At 39.5% G+C, this 23,103-nt stretch overlaps 1 protein-coding gene across 4 annotated transcripts in view; it reads right to left on the minus strand.

Moving 5' to 3' along the window:
• Positions 1 to 23,103, minus strand: part of CTNNA2 (catenin alpha 2) — a 1,365,089-nt gene that overhangs the window by 1,203,879 nt on the left and 138,107 nt on the right. The window lies entirely within an intron of this gene.

Genomic DNA, 23,103 nt, shown 5'->3' on the forward strand with positions numbered 1-23,103 from the left:
AGAGAGTCCAAAATGCATTACTCCGGTTCAACCTCATAAATGACAAATGATCTCATTCCATTTTCAAGGCAAACCATTCAACATCACAGCAATCTAAGTCTATTCCCAAACTGCATGCTGAAGAAGTTGAAGTTGACCGGTTCTATGAAGAGCTACAACAACTTCTAGAACTAACACCAAAAAAGTTGACCTTTACACCATAGGGGATTGGAATGCAAAGGTAGGAAGTCAAGAGGTACCCAAAATAACAGGCAAGTTTGGTCTTGGAGTGCAACAAAGCTAGTGGAGGTGACAGATTCCAGTTGAGCTATTCCAAATCCCGAAAGATGATGCTGTGAAAGTGCTGCACTCAATATGCCAGCAAATTTGGAAAACTCAGCAGTGGCCACAGGACTGGAAAAGGTCAGTTTTCATTCCAATCCCAAAGAAAGGCAATGCCAAAGAATGCTCAAACTACTGCACAATTGCACTCATCTCACATGCTAGTAAAGTAATGTTCAAAATTCTCCAAGCCAGGCTTCAGCAATATGTGAACCGTGAACTTCCTGACGTTCAAGCTGGTTTTAGAAAAGGCAGAGGAACAGAGATCGAATTGCCAACATCCTCTGGATCATGGAAAAAGCAAGAGAGTTCCAGAAAAACATCTATTTCTGCTTTATTTACTATGCCAAAGCCTTTGACTGTGTGGATCACAATAAACTGTGGAAAATTCTGAAAGAGATGGGAATACCAGACCACCTGATCTGCCTCTTGAGAAATTTGTACGCAGGTCAGGAAGCAACAGTTAGAACTGGACATGGAACAACAGACTGGTTCCAAATAGGAAAAGGAGTACATCAAGGCTGTATATTATTACCCTGTTTATTTAACTTATATGCAGAGTACATCATGAGAAACGCTGGACGGGAAGAAACACAAGCTGGAATCAAGATTGCTGGGAGAAATATCAATCACCTCAGATATGCAGATGACACCACCCTTATGGCAGAAAGTGAAGAGGAACTAAAAAGCCTCTTGATGAAAGTGAAAGTGGAGAGTGAAAAAGTTGGCTTAAAGCTCAACATTCAGAAAACGAAGATCATGGCATCCAGTCCCATCACTTCATGGGAAATAGATGGGGAAACAGTGGAAACAGTGTCAGACTTCATTTTTCTGGGCTCTAAAATCACTGCAGATGGTGACTGCAGCCATGAAATTAAAAGATGTTTACTCCTTGGAAGGAAAGTTATGACCAACCTAGATAGCATATTCAAAAACAGAGATATTACTTTGCCAACAAAGGTTCATCTAGTCAAGGTTATGGTTTTTCCTGTGGCCATGCATGGATGTGAGAGTTGGACTGTGAAGAAGGCTGAGCGCCGAAGAATTGATGCTTTTGAACTGTGGTGTTGGAGAAGACTCTTGAGAGTCCCTGACCTACATACAAATTTCTCAAGAGGCAGATCAGGTGGTCTGGTATTCCCAGACCAACCAGCAAGGAGATCCAATCAGTCCATTCTGAAGGAGATCAGCCCTGGGATTTCTTTGGAAGGAATGATGCTAAAGCTGAAACTCCAGTATTTTGGCCACCTCATGCGAAGAGTTGACTCATTGGAAAAGACTCTGATGCTGGGAGGGATTGGGGGCAAGAGGAGAAGGGGACGACAGAGGATGAGATGGCTGGATGGCATCACTGACTCGATGGACGTGAGTCTGAGTGAACTCCGGGAGTTGGTGATGGACAGGGAGGCCTGGCGTGCTGAGATTCATGGGGTCACAAAGAGTCAGACACGACTGAGTGACTGATCTCATTGATCTGATCTTGGTCTTGGAGTACAAAATGGAGTAGAGCAAATGCTAACATAGTTTTGTCAAGAGAACATGCTTGTCATAGTAAAATCACCAATTTCCAAAAACCCAAGACAACTCTCCACATGGACATCAGCAGATGGGCAATACTGAAATCAGACTGCTTTTATTATTTGCAGCTGAAGATGGAGAAGCTCTATACAGTCCACAAAAACAAGACCTAAATGGCTCAAATTATGAGCTTATTATTGCAAAATTTAGGCTTAAAGTGAAGAAGTAGGGAAAACCACTAAGCCATTCATTTTACCTAAATCAAATCCCTTATGACTATACAGTGGAGGTGACAAATAAGATTCAAGGAATTAGATCTGGTAGACAGAGTACCCGAAGCACTATGGATGAAATTTGGTAACACAGTATAGGAGGCAGTGACCAAAACAATCCTAAATAGAAAAAGAAATGCAAGAAGGCAAAGTGCTTGTCTGAAGAGCCTTTACAAATAGCTGAGGAAAGAAGAGACATGAAAGGCAATAGAGAAACGGAAAGATACACCCATATGAATGCAGAGTTCCAGCGAATAGCAAGGAGAGATAAAGAAGGCCTTCTTATATGAACAGTGCAAAGAAATAGAGGAAAACAATAGGATGGGTAAAACCAGAGAACTCTTCAAGAAAATTGGAGATATCAAGGAAACATTTCATGTAAGGAAGGGCACAATAAAGGACAGATGGTAGGGATCTAGCAGAAGCAGAAGAGATTAAGAAGAGGTGGCAAATATACAGAAGAACTATTCAAGAAAGGTCTGGATAAACATGGTGCTGAGGTCACTCACTTAGAGCCAGACATCCTGGAGTATGAAGTCAAGTGGGCCTTAGGAAGCATCACTACAAAAAAAGCTAGTGGAGGTGATAGAATTCCATTAGAGCTATTTCAAATCCTAAAAGGTGATGCAGTTAATGTGCTGTACTCAATATGTCAGCAAATTTGGAAAACTCAGCAATGGCCATAGGACTAGAAAAGGTAAGTTTTCATCGCAATCCCAAAGGAGGGCAATGAAAAGAATCTTCAAACCACCACTCACATACAATCATTTCACATACTAGCAAGGTTATGCTCAAAATCTTTCAAGTTAGGCTTCAGCAGTATGTGACCCTAGAACTTCCAGATGTACAAGATGCATTTGGAAGAGGCAGAGCAGAGATCAAATTGCCAACATTCTTTGGATCAAGGAGAAAGCAAAGGAGTTACAGAAAAACATCTATTTCATTGACTATGCTAAAGCCTTTGACTGTGTGGATCACAAGAAACTGGAAAATTCTTAAAGATATGGGAGTACCAAACCACCTTATCTGTCTCCCAAGAAACATGTATGCAGGTGAAGAAGCAATGATTAGAACTGGACATGGAACAACTGACTGGTTCAAAATTCAAAAGGAGTACAACAGGGTTGTATATTGTCACCCTGCTTATTTAACTTATATGCAGAGTTATATCATGTGAAATGCCAGCCTGGATGAATCACAAGCTGGAATCAAGATTGCTGGGAGAAATATCAACAACCTCTTGGATGCAGATGTCACCACTCTAATGGCAGAAAGTGAAGAGGAACTAAAGAGCCTCTTGATGAGGGTGAAAGGAAGTGAAAATGCTGGCTTAAAACTCAACACTCAAAAAAATGAAGATCATGGCATTCAGTCCCATCACTTCATGGAAATACAAGGGGAAAAAGTGGAAGCAGTGACAGATGTTGGGGTCTGAAATCACTGCAGATGGTGACTGCACCATGAAATTAAAAGATGTTCTTTGGAAGGAAAGTTTATGACAACTCTAGATAGCATATTAAAAAGCAGAGGCATCACTTTTGCTGGCAATTTTCCATGTGATCAAAGCTATGATTTTTTCCAGTAGTCATGTACAGATAAGAAAGTTCGGCCATCAAGAAGGCTGTTGTTGTTGTTCAGTCACCGAGTCGTGTCTGACTCATTGTGACCCTATGGACTGCAAGAAGGCTGAGAGCTAATGAATTGATGCTTTTGAATTGTGGTGCTGGTGAAGACTCTTGAGAATCTCTATACTACAAGGATATCAAACCAGTGAATCCTAAAGGAAATCAACTCTTAATATTCATTGGAAAGACCAATGCTCAGGCTGAAGCTTTAGTATTTTGGTTATCTGATATGAGGGACCAACTCATTAGAAAAGACCCTGATACTGGGAAAGATTGAAAGCAAAAGGAGAAGGGGGTGGCAGAGGATGAGATGGCATCACTAGATAGGTGGCATCACACATTAGATAGCATCACTAACTCAACTGACCCGAATCTGAGCAAACTCCAGGAGACAGTGGAGGACAGGGGTATCTGGCATGCTTCAGTTCGTGGGGTTGCAAAGAGTGGCACAGAACTTAGTGACTGAATAACAACAAATCACCTCAAAACATCCAGTGGTCCCATTTCAGTTCTTATCTTACTTGACCGTTCAGAAGTATTGATAATATGAACATTTTACTCTTTCCTTGGTTTCAAGGACACCACTCTCTTCTTTCTTCCTCTACCCACTTGTTGCCCTTAGTCTTAGCTACCTCTGATTCCTCCTCTATTCTGCAGTGAGTTTTTTTTTCCAAAGTATAAATTATATCATGTCACTCTGTTGCAAAGCCTCTGATGACTTCCACTGCAGCGAGAGTTCCAATTTTACTAAATGCCCAGCAGTATTGACTCATTACTCAGCATTCACCCACCTTGCATCTTAAGTCTTTAGACTCCAGATTCAGTGAACTGCTATTTGTTCTCCAAAAATTTCATATGTTCTTCATTTTCCCTGCTCTGTGTATAGTCTCTGGTTGGTCTCATTCATGTCAGCCATTTACATTATGTTGAAAACTCCCAAATCTATTTCTCTAGCTCTGGGCCCTTGCTTGAGTTCTAGCCCCTTACAGTAATAATTATGAGTTTTCCAATCACTTCAACATCAACATGCTTAAAAGTGAACTCATCATCTTTCCCCCCAAACTGATCCAACTCCTGTCATACGTCAATGAGGAGAACCACTCACTATTCATCGAGCCCTGTCAGAAACGTAGGAGTCATTTTTAATTCCTTTCCTTGATGTTACCTCCTACATGAAATCGCTCATCAGGTCAAAAACATTCTACCTTTGATATTTCAAAAATATACCTTCTTTTTTTTCTCCATCACTACTGCCTTTATCAAGGCTCTCATTCGTTCTTCCTTAGATTATTGAAAAGCCTCTTTTGCCTGATCATGTTGCCCACAGCCTTAGCCCACTCTGATTCTTCCTCTATTCTGAAGTGATTTTTTTCCCCAAAATACAAATTTCATCATGTCACCCTCTATTTTTTTTCCCCGATAGCTCAGTTGGTAAAGAATCTGCCTGCAATGCAGGAGAGAGACCCTGGTTCAATTCCTGGCTCAGGAAGATCTGCTGGAGAAGGGATAGGCTACCCACTCCAGTATTCTTGGGCTTCCCTTGTGGCTCAGCTGGTAAAGAATCCACCTGCAATGTGGGAGAGCTGGGTTTGATCCCTGGGTTGAGAAGATCCCCTGGAGAAGGGAAAGGCTACCCACTCCAGTATTCTGGCCTGGAGAATTCCATGGACTGTATAGTCCATGGGGTCACAAAGAGCCAGACACGACTGAGCAACTTTTACTTTCACTTTCATGTCACTCTCTATTGAAAAGCCTTTGATGACTTCCATTGCAGAGGGATAAAGTTCCAATTGTACTGACTGTCCATCAGTATTGACTCATTACTCAACATTCATTCAGCTTGTATCTTAAGTCTTTAGGAACTCCAGATTTAGTGAGTTGCTAGTTGTTCTTCAAACACTCCATATTCTCTGATACCTCTCAACCTTTGTTCTGTCATTCCTTCGACAGGGAAGCTCTTTCCCTGTTTTCTTTAGTTAAGTTAAAACAACTCAGGTAGCATTTCTAGACCTGCTCACACCCACTCTTGCTCTTAGAGCATATCATGCTTGCCTCTAGTGTGCCCTAATTCACAGCCTATTTTAACTGTTCATTCATTTGTAGCTATCATACTACTAGAACATTGGAATCCTTGAGGATAGTGCTGAGCATTTAATTCTTTAAACAAACACATAAGTAAATGACTGGCATAAAAGAGGTGGATATGATGTAATGGAGATGCAAAACAAGGCCTCTATACACAAAATATTACTGTGTCACTCTTTAAAATTACTGAAGTAAACATAAGTGCATCTAAGGGCATGTGTTCAATCCCAAATCTGACAACTTAAAGAGCTCAAAATTCAGGAAGTATTTCCAGTAAAAAAAGCTGGAACTTGAATTAGAACCATCCCTACTGACAAGCATAAGGTCTTTCATGAAGGCATTTTGTTGCAGGATGTCATGATGCTATGCAGGGAACACAGCAAATGAAGTGGGAAACCAGATTTTACTTATCTCTTTACTTTCCAGCCACCCAAATGATTCTCTTGGTAAATCACTTGCTTTATCTGAAATTACAGGACAGTGCCTTTATGAGCCTGAAAGAACCAGATGGTCTTCTGTATTCCCTTTTACACTAAAATAAACAAGTATAACATTTCATTGAGAATACTTTTCAACCAAAATTATTTTCAGTTCCTATAACACAAACCAGGTGATATACTAACTAGGTACGATTATCTGATTATCTAGGGGCCTATTGAAGACGTTCCTTAAGGACTACCAAGTAATCTTTGTTAACCAAATTTAAATGCTGCCTTCCATACACTGGTATTATGGACCTCACAGCAGGAAGTATGACTTTACATCAGCTCATCAACACTACAGAGAGATTACCTGTAATCAATAGGTAGACTTTTGGTCCAGGTTCCCCTCTCTTCTCTGACCAAAATACAGGCATGCATGAATGCTCCCTCTAACAGGTGAAAAAAGGGAAACAAATGGCCTCGAAAGGCACTGAATACTGATTATGTGTACAAATACAGATTATGTGTAACCAACATGGAAAATACTACATCTCACAGACAACTTCCTCCAGTAACCTCTCAAAGCCTGCTGCTCTTTCTCTCAAACACAATTTCAATTCATTCAAGTATTATGTATCTACAGGGCTTGATCTTTCTCCAGCCCAAGGAAGAATCTTAGCTTTTACCCATGGCAGTTATGCAGAATTCCACATAATTGAAATTTTTTACCCTCACCCAAAATACCAACCGTGATCCTATTAAGAAACCTACCACTACAAATGTGGTAAGTTTATCAGCACCAGTAAATAGCAAATTAGAAATACAGTATGGAACACACTATTGATCCTCATTAGGTTTTTGCTGCTTGATTAGAGGAAACATATGTATAGTTATTTTAGGAGATATTTATAAAACTAAAGTTTTCTGTTTTATTTTATTTTTTTAAAAACCTTTGTTTTAGAGGCTCATTTAGATGTAAACAGAACATCCCAAGTTCTCTTCTAAGATATAAGTTGGCTCTCCACAGAAATTTTACTGAAGCATATTTTACTTTACATTCATGAATTTTTAAGTGCTTTCTACTTTCAGTTTTACAGAGTGATTATAATTTCTTTGGAGTTCCTTTTATATTAAGCAGTATTTTATAAATAGTGATAATTATTTTAATTCCTGCTTTAATAAAAAGACCTTGAAATATTTTATTGGAAGAAACTAAATTAGCCTCAGGATAGAGATCTGAATTTGAAAAAAAGCATATGCACTTTAAACCACTGCAACTGCTTCACAATTCAGAAATATACACCATTAACTACATAGTCAGCTGAACATGAAAATTAAAAGGGTTTACAAAGCTGTGAACTGAATTCATAGAAGCAATTCAAGGGATATAAAACAAATCCATCTTCAGTGGAATATACCATAGATCCTAAAAATGTTAACTCACCTACAATTGCTATTTCAATCAAGACACTGAAAAACTAAAGATTAGGAAAATCAAGCAAAGGGACTGCTTCAGTGAGACTGGAAGGATAGTTTGGACATTTAGAAAATAAATGGAGAGCACTTCAACTTTTCAGATTTCAGCCAATTTATTTTTTCTGTTTTATCAAATATGGAAGACCATAAGAAAAAGGCACTAACGTGCTCTGAACTTCACGGGTCACAAGTGTTATCCCAGTTTAGTAATTCCTTTCACGTGCTTTGAGAGTTAGGGTTTCTTATATATTTACAGGACAAAACCACCTAAAGGTCTTCTCAATATTCACGAAAGAAGTGCCACCAATTCCTCTCCTATCTAAAAGGGTTGTGCTGAATATATGAAAATGCTTTGCTATGTAACAGTCCCCTGGTTAGACTGCAAATGTTTAGGCACTGCTGCCTGGAAGACATGCAGTGGTTCTGTGACTCTGAGCAATGGGAAACTCATTTCAGCTTGGACCCCAAATATGAATGATTCTGCCTGCACAAAAAAATGTAAAAGGAATATACACCTCTCACAGGTATAGACGATTTGATCTAACAAGCATGTAGCTGGTAGAGATAAGACATGAAAGACAATACGCTCACATTGACAGAACTGATTGAACAGACAAATAAAAGCAAAATTAGGAGTCAGCACATCAGGTAATGCAGCATCATAAGCACAGCATAGAGAAGGAAAGGAAAACCTTCAAAACGACTGTGCTTAAAAGGAACACTGAACACATATACCAGAGAAACTCAGGATTCTCATAAAATGCAGCAGGAGAAAAAGAAAAAACCTGAAATGTAACACAAAAAACAGGATCCCACAAAATAGGAGAAAAGAACACAGGACTTCCCTGGTGGTCCAGTGGTTAAGAAGCCACTTGTAGGTGACACAGTGTTCAATCCTTGATCTGGGAAGATTCCACATGCCGAGGGGCAACTAAGCCCACGCACCACAACTACTGAGTCCGTGTGCCCCAACTGCCGAAGCCCACACACCCTAGAGCCTGTATTCTACAACAAGAGACGCCACCACACCGAGAAGTCCAACCACTGCAACTGGAGAAGAGCTCCCACTTGCCGCAACTAGAAAAAGCCTGTGTGCAGCAGTGGAGACCCAACAAAGCCAAAAAATAAAAAAAAATTTTTTTAAAGAAAAGAACACAGCTAAGGAATAGAAGGATTTTAGCCAGTTTTCAGTGACAAAGAAGTGGAAATTGTTATCCAAAGATACTATATTCGTACCTTGCTACATTTATGTGTATAGTAAAATGCATTGTACATAATTCTCAGCTTAGAGACAAACTCAACCATTTCCAAAGGGAAAAAAAAATGTTGCTGTAGGAAAAAGTGAAGGCTCACTGACATAGTGTTGTTTGGTAAATGTACCTGGATCAGTGGCTCCTCTGTCACAGTCACAATCAAGGTTTTAATGCCCCAAAGGCACAAAAGTTAGGTTAAGTGATAACATCTTTAAACCAGACTTTAAATCATACACTGGAGAAGGAAATGGCAAACTACTCCAGTGTCCTCCCCTGGAAAATCCCATGGACAGAGGAGCCTGATGGGCTGCAGTCCATGGGGTAGCAAAGAGTTGGGCATGACTGAGCAACTAACACTTGAATCATACAAAATGTTTCATAATAATTGAAAAAGAATTACAAAATATAGATTAAAAAAAATTTCCCCAAATTTCATTCAACCTTTTGATGTTATTTAATGTCAGACTATTTGTGTCTATCTCACACAATGTATACTGGAAGTTTTTCTTTAAAACTGGGACGAATATACACTGTTTTAAACAACCTGCCTTGTTTGTTGTTTATTTTACATGGTAGATCAATTTTCAACATTAATGTGTTTCTATGTGTAAAAGCTACAATGTAGGCTATTTTATTTAATTTTCCTGACCAATTCTTTGTGGTTAAAGACAAGACAGTTAGAACCAGACATGGAACGATAGACTGGTTCCAAATTGGGAAAGGAGTACGTCAAGGCTGGATATTGTCACCATGATTATTTAACTTATATGCAGAAATATCATTATGTGAAATGCCAGGCTGGATGAAGCATAAGCTGGAATCAAGATTGCCTGGAGAAATATCAATAACCTCAGATATGCAGATGACACCACCCTTATGGCAGAAAGTGAAGAAGAACTAAAGAGCCTCTTGATGAAAGTGAAAGAGGAGAGTGAAAAAGCTGGCTTAAAACTCAACATTCAAAAAAAATACGATCATGGCATTCAGTCCCATCACTTCATGGCAAATAGATGGAGAAACAACGGAAACAGTGACAGACTTTATTTTCCTTGGGCTCCAAAATCACTGCAGATGGTGAGTGCAGCCATGAAATTTAAAAGACGCTTACTCCTTGGAAGTAAAGCTATGACAAACCTAGACAGCATATTACAAAGCAGAGACATTACTTTGCTGACAAAAGTCTACCTAGTCAAAGTTATGTTTTTTTCCAGTGGTCATGTATGGATGTGAGAGTTGGACTATAAAGAAAGTTGAGTGCTGAAGAGTTGATGCTTTTGAACTGTGGTGTTGGAGAAGATTCTTGAGAGTCCCTTGGACTGCAAGGAGATCAAACCAAAAGGAAATCAGTCCTGAATATTCACTGGAAAGACTGATATTGAAGCTGAAACTCCAATCTTTTGGCCACTTGGTGCAAAGAACTGACTCATTGGAAAAGACCCTGATGCTGGGAAAGATTAAAGGCAGGAGGAGAAGGGGATGACAGAACATGAGATGGTTGGATGGCATCACCAACTCAATGGACAAGAGTTTGAGGAAGCTCCAGGAGTTGGTGAAGGACAGAGAAGCCTGGAGTGCTGCAGTCCCTGGGGTTGCAAAGAGTCAGAAACGACTGAATGACTGAGAGATGTACAGTGTCTTCCAGTTGTAAATGTACCTGGGATTTGATCACAGCTGGCTGAGCTATGGAGAAGTCAATGCCATGAAAGGAGCTTTATACTCAGTTCTCAAGAGAAGGAGGCATGCTCTATACCACAAGGCCACATGGGGAAGCTGAGGGGTAAGTCAGGAGGCAGAAAGGGATGAAGGGAGAGAGACTTTATTATAGCTCCAAGGGAAACAATGGGTGAGTCAGAATACGTAAGTTTGAGATAAGTTTAGAATTGGATAGACTGAATAATTCAGTGGGCTCTGAACTATATGGATGATCCAAAGTTGTCTAATACCTAGTCCTGGGGTGATTCAGGACGGGAGAAATAATTGGCTTGTGTGGAAGTTAGATAAAGGAGGTAGTTCCATCTAAGATCTTTGAATTGGTTGGTTTACCATGAAAGGTATGCTCCCAGGCAAGTTATTGACTGTCTTTAAAAATTAGCCAGCCCCGAGGGGAGTCTCTCCAGGACCAGCAAGGCACCAAGATGTTCCCTATGTGTGTTTATTCATGGACTGTAGCTTGCCAGGCTTCTCTGTTCATGGAATTTTCCAGGCAAGAATACTGGAGTGGGTTGCCATTTCCTCCTCGAGGGGATCTTTCCAACTCAGGGAATGAACCCAAATCTTCTGCATCTCTTGCACTGGCAGGCAGATTCTTTACCACTGAGCCACCAGGGGAGCCCAAGATGTTAAAACATCCTAAAACACAAAGAAATATATAAAACATGATGAATATGCCCACATACAATCTTTGTGAGCTTCCTCTCCTCCCTCTACTGCTAAGTAACTTCAGTCGTGTCCGACTCTGTGCGACCCCATAGACGGCAGCCCACCAGGCTCCCCTGTCCCTGGGATTCTCAAGGCAAGAACACTGGAGTGAGTTGCCATTTCCTTCTCCAATGCATGAAAGTGAAAAGTGAAAGTGACGTCGCTCAGTCGTGTCCGACCCTCAGCGACCCCGTGGACTGCAGCCTTCCAGGCTCTTCCGTCCATGGGATTTTCCAGGCAGTACTGGAGTGGGGTGCCATTGCCTTCTCCACTCTCCTCCCTCTATCATCTGCTAAAACACTAGGATTGAATCCATGTATATCACCAATGCCTTCATCATCTGGCCCCATTCTTCTTTAACCTCTGGTATTATTCTTTGATGACCTCAAAGTCCTGAGTCTAAATCATCTAGGACTCCAAACTGTCCAACACTGATTTTTCTTTCTCTCCATCTCAGTTACTCATTCCACACAACTAATTTCTTGGTCTAGCAATCACCAGAACCACCTCTACCCCCCAAAAGACAGTGCTGGGAGCTATAAGGCCAAAGGGTTAACGGTTCAGGGATTTTTTAAAATACTTAAGCAACTCAAAGCTGGGTTCTTCCAACATTCAAAAGATTAGCAAAATATGCCCAAGATCAAAGCATCTAAATGGGCATCAGTACAAGTTGAGATAAATGGACTCTTCCCAAAACAACAATGGACAGACAGCTGTTTGGGGGTTAAGTTGGTACTCTAATTTTTTAATCAAAAATTTAATTTTCATATCTTTTACTTCTGAAATTCAACTTCCAGTCATTTATTTCACTGACAAAATTCATAAAACATGATTTTCACTATTGTCACGCTCTCATAATGTCTGGACAACTGCACAAGGGCCACTGTGCCTAGAATACAAGGGAAGAAGAAATCTGAGAACTGGAAAGGGACAGGTCACATGAGGGCTCATGGGACAAGGGTAAAAATCTGGACTTTATTCTCAGTGCAAAGGGAAACATACATGAGGTTTTGAGGAACAGAGTGAACTCCAAAAGTAAAGCTGTTAGGTTTCTGAAAGATGCCTGAAGGGGTACAACTATGAAGAGCAGAAAAAAGGACAAAACTGCTGTTGATGATACAAGAGAGCAAAATATCTTGAAAACCATGTAAAATGATAGAAATAATACTTTCAAGAAAGGAAAGGAAAAACAATAAAGACATTGGTAAAGCTGGGAGAAAGTAAGTCAGAGGTTATCTAAAAACTACAGGGAGGGGGGATGATTTGGGAGAATGGCATTGAAACATGTATAATATCATATAAGAAACAAATTGCCAGTCCAGGTTTGATTCAGGATATAGGATGCTTGGGGCTGGTGCACTGGGATGACCCAGAGGGATAGTATGGTGAGGGAGGTGGGAGGGGGGTTCAGGATTGGGAACATGTGTACACCCGTGGCGGATTCATGTTGCTGTATGGCAAAACCAACACAATATTGTAAAGTACTTAGCCTCCAATTAAAATAAATTAAAAAAATAAAAATTAAAAAAAAAAAAACTACAGGAGAAAAATTCCATTGGGCAAAATACCTTGACAACAAATTAAGTGATACCTCACAGCTGAAAAGAGAAAACAGCAAGAATAACCTGAACTGGTTTCCTGAAAGAAAAAAAATAATTTGGCATGATCTATAGTCAAGAGAAATGTTGGTAATAAATTCTTCAAAAGCAAAAACAGATTTTCAATAAAAGTTTTATAAAGAAAAATTCAGTGTTCCACAATTGACAACTTCACCAATTTCAGACAACTTCTCCAATTCTAAGTTGTTAATTTTTTAAAAAATGTGTTTCTCAAATAGGAAATGCCAAGATCAAAATATCAACTCAGTTCCATGAGAACCTGAAGAATGACTTAAAATTACAAACAGACCATTTTAAAAATAAATCTACACTATCAAATATACAGGTTTCCCTGGTGGCTCAGACAGTAAAGAATCTGCCTGCACTGCAGGAGACCTGAGTTTGATCCCTGAGTCTGGAAGATCCCCAGGGGAAGGGAATGGTTACCCACTCCAATACTCTTGCCTGGAGAATTCCATGGACTACATTCAACCTACTGAGCAGGGAATTCACCATTCCATATTATAGCATCCTCATTGTTTGGCACAATGTCAAAGTTATTCAAAGAACAGTATGTTTCCTCTCATAAAACAGAAAGCGTGTATTTAAAAAAGCATGTTTTTAAGACATCAAGTATCAAAAGCCTTGAACAAGAAATGTTAACACTTTCACAGTGTGTAGTTAAACACTAAATAAATTAACTAATAGATTCCAAAAATAAATCATCAATCGAATATGTTTAGATTGAGAGTTACATGAAAATTTTCTAAGTCATTTGAAGCACAAAGGATTACTGTCAAAATATAGCATAGTGGAATTCCATTTTGTAACAAACAACAGGAAGCATGATTCAGTAGAGAAGTACCATGATATAACAAGGGAGTTTGACCATGTGTGTGCGTATGGAGAAAGAATTTCACCTGTGATGTAATCACAGCTAAGATATAACCAGCTCAGAATAGTGAAACCACACTTTTCTGTTCTACCAGATGGGTCACACACCCATGGGAAATCTGGACTAGAGAAGGCGGCAAGCAGTGCTGGAGGATATTTACAGGATAATAATCATCCCACAAACTTCCCTTAAAGGAGCTCTGAGAACATGAATGTGTAGTCTTATCATTATGTATGTTAAACCCTCCTCGGCATATTTCAAGTAACTCTGGGAGTTTCTATGCTCCTTGGACTCGTATGCTAACTTGTTTTTATGGTGTATGGGAAAACAGAAAGCCATTGATAAAATAACTAAGAACCACAGGCTTTTGGAGTTGGAATAAAACCGTTTCTTTACTTTTTTTGAAAGAACATATTCTTCAATGGAAAAGCCATCCATATCTTTAGAAACAGCGTTGTAACTCTTTCCCTTCATGTTTGAATGGTGATCTCAAAATGTGGAACCAAAATACACTCCCAGAGTTATAGCCCCCAAAACTTCTGCCATAGAAGCAGTCCTGAGGAGAAAGAATTACACAGAAGGTAAGACCCAGGGACATGTGAGCTTGGAAAACCTGCATCAAATTATACATCTTTACCAAAATGAATCAACAGTTTGATTGTACCTAAGCATGCAGATGAGACCACCCTTATGGCACAAAGTGAAGAGGAACTAAAAAGCCTCTTGATGAAAGTGAAAGAGGAGAGAGAAAAAGTTGGCTTAAAGCTCAACATTCAGAAAACTAGGATCATGGCATCTGGTCCCATCACTTCATGGCAAATAGATGGGGAAACAGTGGAAACAGTGTCAGACTTTATTTTTCTGGGCTCCAAAATCACTGCAGATTGTGACTGCAGCCATGAAATTAAAAGACACTTACTCCTTGGAAGCAAAGTTATGACCAACCTAGATAGCATATTCAAAAGCAGAGACATTACTTTGCCAACAAAGGTCCGTCTAGTTAAGGCTATGGTTTTTCCAGTGGCTGCGTATGGATGTGAGAATTGGACTGTGAAGAAAGCTGAGCGCCGAAGAATTGATGCTTTTGAACTGTGGTGTTGGAGAAGACTCTTGAGAGTCCCTTGGACTGCAATGAGATCCAACCAGTCCATTCTAAAGGAGATCAGTCCTGGGTGTTCTTTGGAAGGAATGATGCTAAAGCTGAAACTCCAGTACTTTGGCCACCTCATGCGAAGAGTTGACTCATTGGAAAAGACTCTGACTAAAAGGCTTTTTAGTTCCTCTTCACTTTTTGCCATAAGGGTGGTGTCATCTGCATGCTTGCTGCTGCTGCTGCTGCTAAGTCGCTTCAGTCGTGTCCGACTTGGTGCGACCCCATTGACGGCAGCCCACCAGGCTCCACTGTCTCTGGGATTCTCAAGGCAAGAACACTGGAGTCAGTTGCCATTTCCTTCTCCAATGCATGAAAGTGAAAAATGAAAGTGAAGTTGCGTAGTCGTGTCTGATTCTTCGCGACCCCATGGACTGCAGCCTACCAGGCTCCTCCATCCACGGAATTTTCCAGGCAAGAGTACTGGAGTGGGGTGCCACTGCCTTCTCCGATGTGCATGCTTAGGTACAATCAAACTGTTGATTCATTTTGGTAAAGATGTATAATTTGACGCAGGTTTTCCAAGCTCGCATATCCCTGGGTCTTACCTTCTGTGTAATTCTTTCACCTTAGGACTGCTTCTATGGCAGATTGGGGGCAGGAGGAGAAGGGGATGACAGAGGGTGAGATGGCTGGATGGCATCACTGACTCAATGGACATGAGTTTAGGTGAACTCCGGGAGTTGGTGATGGACAGGGAGGCCTGGCATGCTGCAATTCATGGGGTCACAAAGAGTCAGACACGACTGAGTGACTGAACTGAACTGAAGCAAACATGCCAGATACTTAAAATTGGTAATTATATTGCTATAACTGTACTAGAAAATTTTCCTACTGAAACAGTCTCTGTCTCCCTGCCCCAATCTCGAAGCTTTCCACATAACCTACTGCACTAGCCCCTGAGTAACTGTTCTAAACTATAACCCAATATTGTTTCTGAAAGACGACTTAAAATCCTTCAGCATTTGCCTACCATTATCTCCTACCACACAAGGTTGTTCATCATCTAGTCCTGCTCAGCTGCCCACAATTCTCCTCAAGCCACCTACAGCATACTTTTCAGATTTACATTCACCTCCCACACCTTTCCCATCTTCTCAGAACTACAAACAGAAACACACACACACACACACTAACCAACTTGCCATGCTTAGGATACATATTGGAGAAGGCAATGGCACCCCACTCCAGTACTCTTGCCTGGAAAATCCTATGGATGGAGGAGGCTTGTAGGATCCAGTCCATGGGGTTGCACACAGTCGGATGCAACTAAGTCACTTCACTTTCACTTTTCACATTCATGCATTGAAGGAGGAAATGGCAACCCACTCCAGTGTTCTTGCCTGGAGAATCCCAGGGATGGGGGAGCCTGGTGGGCTGCCTTCTATGGGGTCACACAGAGTCGGACACGACTGAAGTGACTTAGCAGCAGCAGCAGCAGCAGGATACATATGCCAATTTAAACACACAGGATTATGCAAAAGTTTTGTCTGTGTCTCTCTTGCCCAGCAAACAAGGTCCCACTGATCTTTAATGTCTCAACAAAGGCTTGATTTCTTGTCTAATTTGATGTACTCTGCATATAAGTTAAAGAAACAGGTTGACAACATACAGCCTTGACATACTCCTCTCTCAATTTAGAACCAGTCTGTTGTTCCATTTCTGGTTCTAACTGTTGCTTCTTGACCTTCATGTAGGTTTCTCAGAAGGAGGTAAGGTGGTCTGGTTGTCCCATCTCTTAAAGAGTTTTCCATAGTTTGTTGCAATCCACACAGTCAAAGGCTTTAATGTAGTCAATGAAGCAGAAGTAGATGTTTATCTGGAATTCTCTTGCTTTTTCTATGATCAAACAGATGTTGGCAATTTGACCTCTGGCTCTTCTGCCTTTTCTAAATCTAGCTTGAACATGTGGAAGTTCTCAGTTCATGTACTCTTGAAGCCTATCTTGGAGAATTTTGAGCATTACTTTGCTAATGTGTGAAATAAGTGCAATTGTGTGGTATGTTGAACATTCTTTGGAATTGCCCTTCTTTGGGATTGGAATGAAAACTGACCTTTATCATGTGCAAATTTTACCAGTTCTGTGTGTATATAGGTCTTTTTTCTCAAAAATGTGCTTTTTCACTTCCTCCCCTCCATTCTCCACTCCCTGGACTAATGTCTAATTACAGCTTAACATCAAATTAACACATCTCTTATCCTGAAAAGCTTCATTTGAAGTCCCTGTTCTGGGATTGCTGTTTCCCCTATGTGCTTCCTGTTTCTAAGCACAAGGCATATTCTAATAAAATTAAAGATATGGTCACCTCGGAAGGGTCACTTGCTGACTTGTGTAAAATGCTATTTGAAGAAGTGATTGGTGAGATTAACCTTCTATCTCACAGACCTAAAAGAGGATGGAGCTCTCATAGGAAGTCTGTTTTCTCTCCATTTAATGAAAGCAGATGAAGCAGAGCAGAGAACTAGTTAAATGTCCCTCCGAATACATACTTGCAACTACTCCTTCCTTAATTTCCCCAAACTGAGCCAGAAAGAACATAGATCTCATCCAATATGCCCAAAAATCTTCAAAGCTGCCAAAGGGTCAGTGAGAATCTCTGAAGGCTGGGGAATATAGATCATTAATGAACTATTTGCACAGGGCAGACACCCTTCTGAGCTAACCATTACTCTCAGTTTATCTTCATCACAACTAAGGAAGCACCTAGAGGTTCTGAGACTGATGTCACCTTGGGACTGAAGGCATGGGTGTCAATGTTGCCACTGTAGTTTTGCTGACGGTTCTTACTTCGGGCTCAGGACAAACATGCCCAGATCCTGGTCTCCTGATGCTACCCCTGGTTCTTTCTCAGCATGTACACCATGGGGAAACTGCTCCTTCTCCATTACAATGACTTTCAGGGCTCTTTGACACCAACCCACAGTAAGAAATACATTTTCTGTGTCCACTCAAGGACACACAAACATCCATGAATATACTCAGAATAAAAGCTTTAAAGTACTTACTTTTTCAGATTCTCTTTTCTATTTTATTACATTTTTAATCATTAAGCAGGCCTCAGTATACTGATTCCACAGGCCACTAATATCAATCTATCCCTTCAATTAGAAAAATACTGATATTTTTTAAAGAGGTGTAAGTATCATATTTACAACTATTGAGAGTCATAATCTTCTAGTTCTCAATTATAACAATTATCATATCACAATCAATGACTCACTCATCAAACAAATATTGTATGTGTTAAGTCATTTCACTCATGTCCAACTCTTGGCGACCCTATTAATTGAGCCTCGATTATATGATTGAAAGAGCCCTTTGTTGATCATCCTCTCTCTTTCTGGGCACTTCATTTTATAATATCAGTCCATCAATGGTTAAACTCTGGAAATGCTGAATCTATCTTAAATTTCTTTCCTATCTTCTGATACTTTGTGCAAAAGAATCATGGATTGTCTCCCCAAATATGTCTATTTTCAGACTCTTGCTAACCCTTCTGCACTTTGGATTCCACTCCTTTGTTTGTGCCTTTCCTGATACATCCATCTAGAAGGATTTTGGCACTTCTAGTATGCCCTCCATGCAGGATGCTGTCACACGTTGCCATTAGAAAAATAATTATGCTCCATGGTAATTGCATAGCCAGCACCTGAAACAAGAAAAAGGGCCATCTAGCTGATCCCATGCCCAATCTGAGTCAGAAATCTCTTTCCCAGTCCATATGCACACACCACACAGTAACACTCCACAGTAATGCAAACTTCTCACCATAACTAGAATACATACTCTTTGATTACAGAAACTGTTCTCACCAATGATTCTCCCAGGATATGATATAGAAATCAAAGCATAATAGGCTATCAGTGAATATTGACTTAATTAATGCTCAACACCAAAAACATCCTGGTGACTTAGTTTCTACACACTAGTTTTAACCCAGCATCCTCTACTTGATTGAAATCCTTGCCCACAGTACCTTTGCTAAAATAACTTCCCAATTGTAGTGTGTTTCTTGAGTTATTCTTTGCACATTTTCCAATCCCTTCTCCTGGCTCCATTTCATCAAATTTCCTCACCTGGTAAACATCCTTCAATTCTAATTACATGCTTATTGTGGTGAACCACAATCAAAGTAATTTTAGAAGGTGAGATATCTGCTAACTGTAAAGGAAAAAAGACTAATGAAATTCAGATATCTTCCCTTGCCTATTATCCAAATTTACAGCTGTTTGCATAGCTCTACTTAATGAATATAGATTTTTCATATCCAGCGGAATTCCTAATCTCTTCCTTGTTTCTGTTTAAAACTGTCTATCCTCCCCCAGAAATCAGGAAATAAACTTTCTTTTTTTAAACCTGATTTGCCTAGAGTTTTCCTCACATTTGCTGCAGAAAAATATTTAAACATATTTTGGGAATTCCCCTGAAAAGAGGCAGAAGAAAAGTAAGGAAAACAAAAAGGTGGTAGGTGATGAGAGATGGGGAGAGAGAGAAAGAGATCTCTTCCACATGGCTCAAGAATTCTTTCATGACTGATGAAAGTCAAACTATGGAGATACTACTAAGAATGTGCCTAGGTGACAGACTGGTTGAGTTTCTGTAAAAGTTCCTAAAACCTTTATTATAAAACTTGAAACAAAAGTAAAAATCCATTGAAATGAATCCCCTAGCTCTTTCAATCTAAACTGAATTTCCTTTCCATTTTTGTCAATCATGAAAAATCCAATGTCTTGCATAAAAACAATGTTTGTAGAATATATACATGCATCTGATCATTTCTGAATACTTGTCTGCAATACTGGAAATTAGTTATCAGTTATAATATTTAATATTAAAGTTCTACATTCTATACTTTTAATAATTTCCCTAATCCCATGTTGAATCTACAAAATACATATAAAAGAACTCATTAAATCTGTAATGATTATAAAACATTTTATGTCTGGATTCATGCAAACTTCAGGTTTATGGTATTTCATCAGGATATTCTCATCAGTATTTACTTGCAATGGAAGGAATGGATAGGCTGTGATAGGAGAGTCTCACAAGAGCCTGGAGACACAGAGGCTGATTATTCTGTCTTATTGTTAACTTTTCAAAGTCCCTGGTTAAAATTCTTCATGGAGTACTTGCCCCTGTAGGTGTATATCCCTAAGTCTGTGTTGATAATGCTGGCCAGCCTCTCAGAAAATGCAACCATTGTAAGTGCACAGAAATGGATAAGGACACCTTTCTTACCACCATCAACAAAATGTCAAGTACTCACACAAGGTTCAGAACATCCTCTCCACATACAATAGCCCACATACCATTATTAGCTCTAGAACAACCAAAGTTCTTCTCAGAACAAAAACCAAATGCTGATGGACTATGATTCATGAAAATCTCCTTCCTAAAATCTCCCCTAAAAAACTTATTTCAAAACAGCACAAAGGATGCTACTAGGATGGTTTTGCAACAGTATTTATTGAACTCCTATGTGAGTCCTAGCTCTTAGTCCCTCATCAGTGATTTTCACAGTTAATGGGCAGACAAAAAGATTCTATTTTAAGAAAGGATAATGCCTCATTAAAAATTAGTTTCCATATATTATTCAAAGAACTGTTTTTTTAGTATATATGAGTCATAGTAAGGTATCTTCTACAGATCTGGCTACCAAAGTTCTCTCTCCCATTTGTCCTCCCCGCAAACCCCACACACTGGGAAAAAGGACAGGCAGGAGGAAAAATACTCCAAGGCTGCAGTAATAGTTCATCCATAACATATGAAATGTCTAGTTCTGTGAGTCACCCTGATAAATAGTCATCTAAATACAAACGCTTGTTACTAACTCTGCCTGCACTAATACTGAAATGAGGAGCTAGGGAGTGTCTATCAAGCATTTAGTGTCCCAAGTGTCTCAGTGGTAAAGCATCCACCTGCCAATGCAAGAAACACAGGTTTGCTCCTTGGGTCAGGAAGATGCCCTGGAGAAGAAATGTCTACCCATTTCAGTATACTTGTCCAGAAAACCCCATGAGCAGAGGAGCCTGGGAGGCTACAGTCCATGGGGTTGCAAAAGTCAGATATCACTTAGTGACTAAATAACAACAAATAAACCAGTTGAAAAATAATGGCTCTTATCATTGTTATTGGGATAATTCTGCCTTAGTTTGTTTTCTTTGATAGGAGGAATTTTTAAAATGTCACTTATCAAATATCCATCACAGTTTAAATGACCATGAAATAAATTTTTCTCCTTCTCTTAAGAATTGTTATATAATTTATATATGATGTTTTCAAAGTTTCATGCATCTGGCTTCAAAAGATTGAAGGTTTCAGCAAAAAAGGGAGTAATACACAGGGGAATTCATAAACAAACAGAATATTTAAGAAAATGAAATAAATTCTTTCTACTGGATCACTAATACTTTCTTAAATACTGAGATAGATTCCTTCTTCATATTCATATTGAACATTGGTGAAGATTAAAGAGAACTGGAAAAGACTCTCCATTTTTAAGGAGCCTTTTTTATTTAACTAAAAAACATACTTTATTCAGATTTCCTCAATTTTTACCTAAAGTCCTTTTTCAGTTCCAAAATTGCATTCAGAATAGCAAACTGCATTTAAATTGTCATATCTCCTTAGGCTTCTCTGGGTTGTAAGAGTGTTTCAGATGTTCCTTGTTTGATGATTTTGACAGTTTTGAGATGTATTGGTTGGGTATTTTGTAGAAAGACCCTCACTTAAGATTTGTCTGATATTTTCTCATAATTAGGCTAGGGCTATGGGTTTTGGAGAAGATGACCATGAATGTAAAAAGAGCCATTTTCATCACATAAGCTATTAATGTGCTCAGTTGCTTAGTTGTGTCCAGCTCTTTGTGAACCCCTGAACTGTATCCTGCCAGGCTCCTCTGTCCATGAAATTTTCCAGGCAAGAATACTGGAGTGGATTGCCATTTCTTACTCCAGAAGCTATCAATATGACATCACTATTTACATTAAACTTGATCACCTGGGTGACAGTATTTGGTAAGTTTATCTGCTGTAAAATTACTCTCCTTCAATACTGCAGTCTATAGAAGGAACTAATTACGTACAGCCCACGCTTAAGGAGTAGAGAGTTAAGCTACATAAATTATTAGCAATGTTTTTACATTGGATATGTCTATTCTCCTTCATTTATTTATTCAATCATGTATTTACATCAGATGAATTTGTGAATATTTTATACTTCCTGTTATAATACAATACTACTTTATTTTGTAGTTCCAATTGCCCCTGCATGCCTTTCCTGGGGCTCCCAAGAACTGCTAGTGGTAAAGAATCTGCCTGCCAATGCAAGAGATTTGGGTTCAGTCCCTGGGGCCCTTTTACATGTCCCCATTCATTGTGTTTTTGTTTGATATTTTCCTTATTTCCTAGCACTTTAAGATGCTCTAGGCTCATATTGAAGATTTCTGGCTCAAACCTGCAATCAACCATTTCTCCAAGCAGTTGTGGTTCCTTTCACTGGAGAATGTATTAGAAACCAAGTTCTGAGTGCTAGGTGTGCTCACTGTTTCTAAGACCTCTCAGCTACCAGAACACAGAAAATTGCATGTATATACTAACCCAGGAATATACACAAATCTATAAACATTTTTGTAGGTTACCACCTTTATTTATATTAAGTAAACATGATTTATTCCAGCTCTTGCCAATCTGCAGTCTTCCTCACCAAAACCTATAACGTCAGTCTAGTCATGAGAAAAAAAAAAAAAAAATAGTGATTCAAATATTCTATACTCCTTTCATGAAATGCAATGCAACAGACAGGCAATATATTTTGGTCAGCATGGTCAACAGCACTGTTCTTCAGTGGTCTCTGCCACAGCCTTCAAGGAGGGCCTGGGTCAAGTTCAAAGACACAGCCATGACCTTGGATCAACTGGGGTGAAGAATCAGAAAGTTGGAAGGCGCTAGAATGAGTGGGCTTCATAGGCGTGATCAGGAGTTTGTAAATTATCAATGGATGTTGAAGTTTGTGAGGAATATTAAGCCACTCAATGACATAAATAGATCTGCAAGTCTTGGCTACAGACA

Source organism: Bos indicus, chromosome 11 (assembly GCF_029378745.1).
Source record: "Bos indicus isolate NIAB-ARS_2022 breed Sahiwal x Tharparkar chromosome 11, NIAB-ARS_B.indTharparkar_mat_pri_1.0, whole genome shotgun sequence".
Classification (NCBI taxonomy): domain Eukaryota; kingdom Metazoa; phylum Chordata; class Mammalia; order Artiodactyla; family Bovidae; genus Bos; species Bos indicus.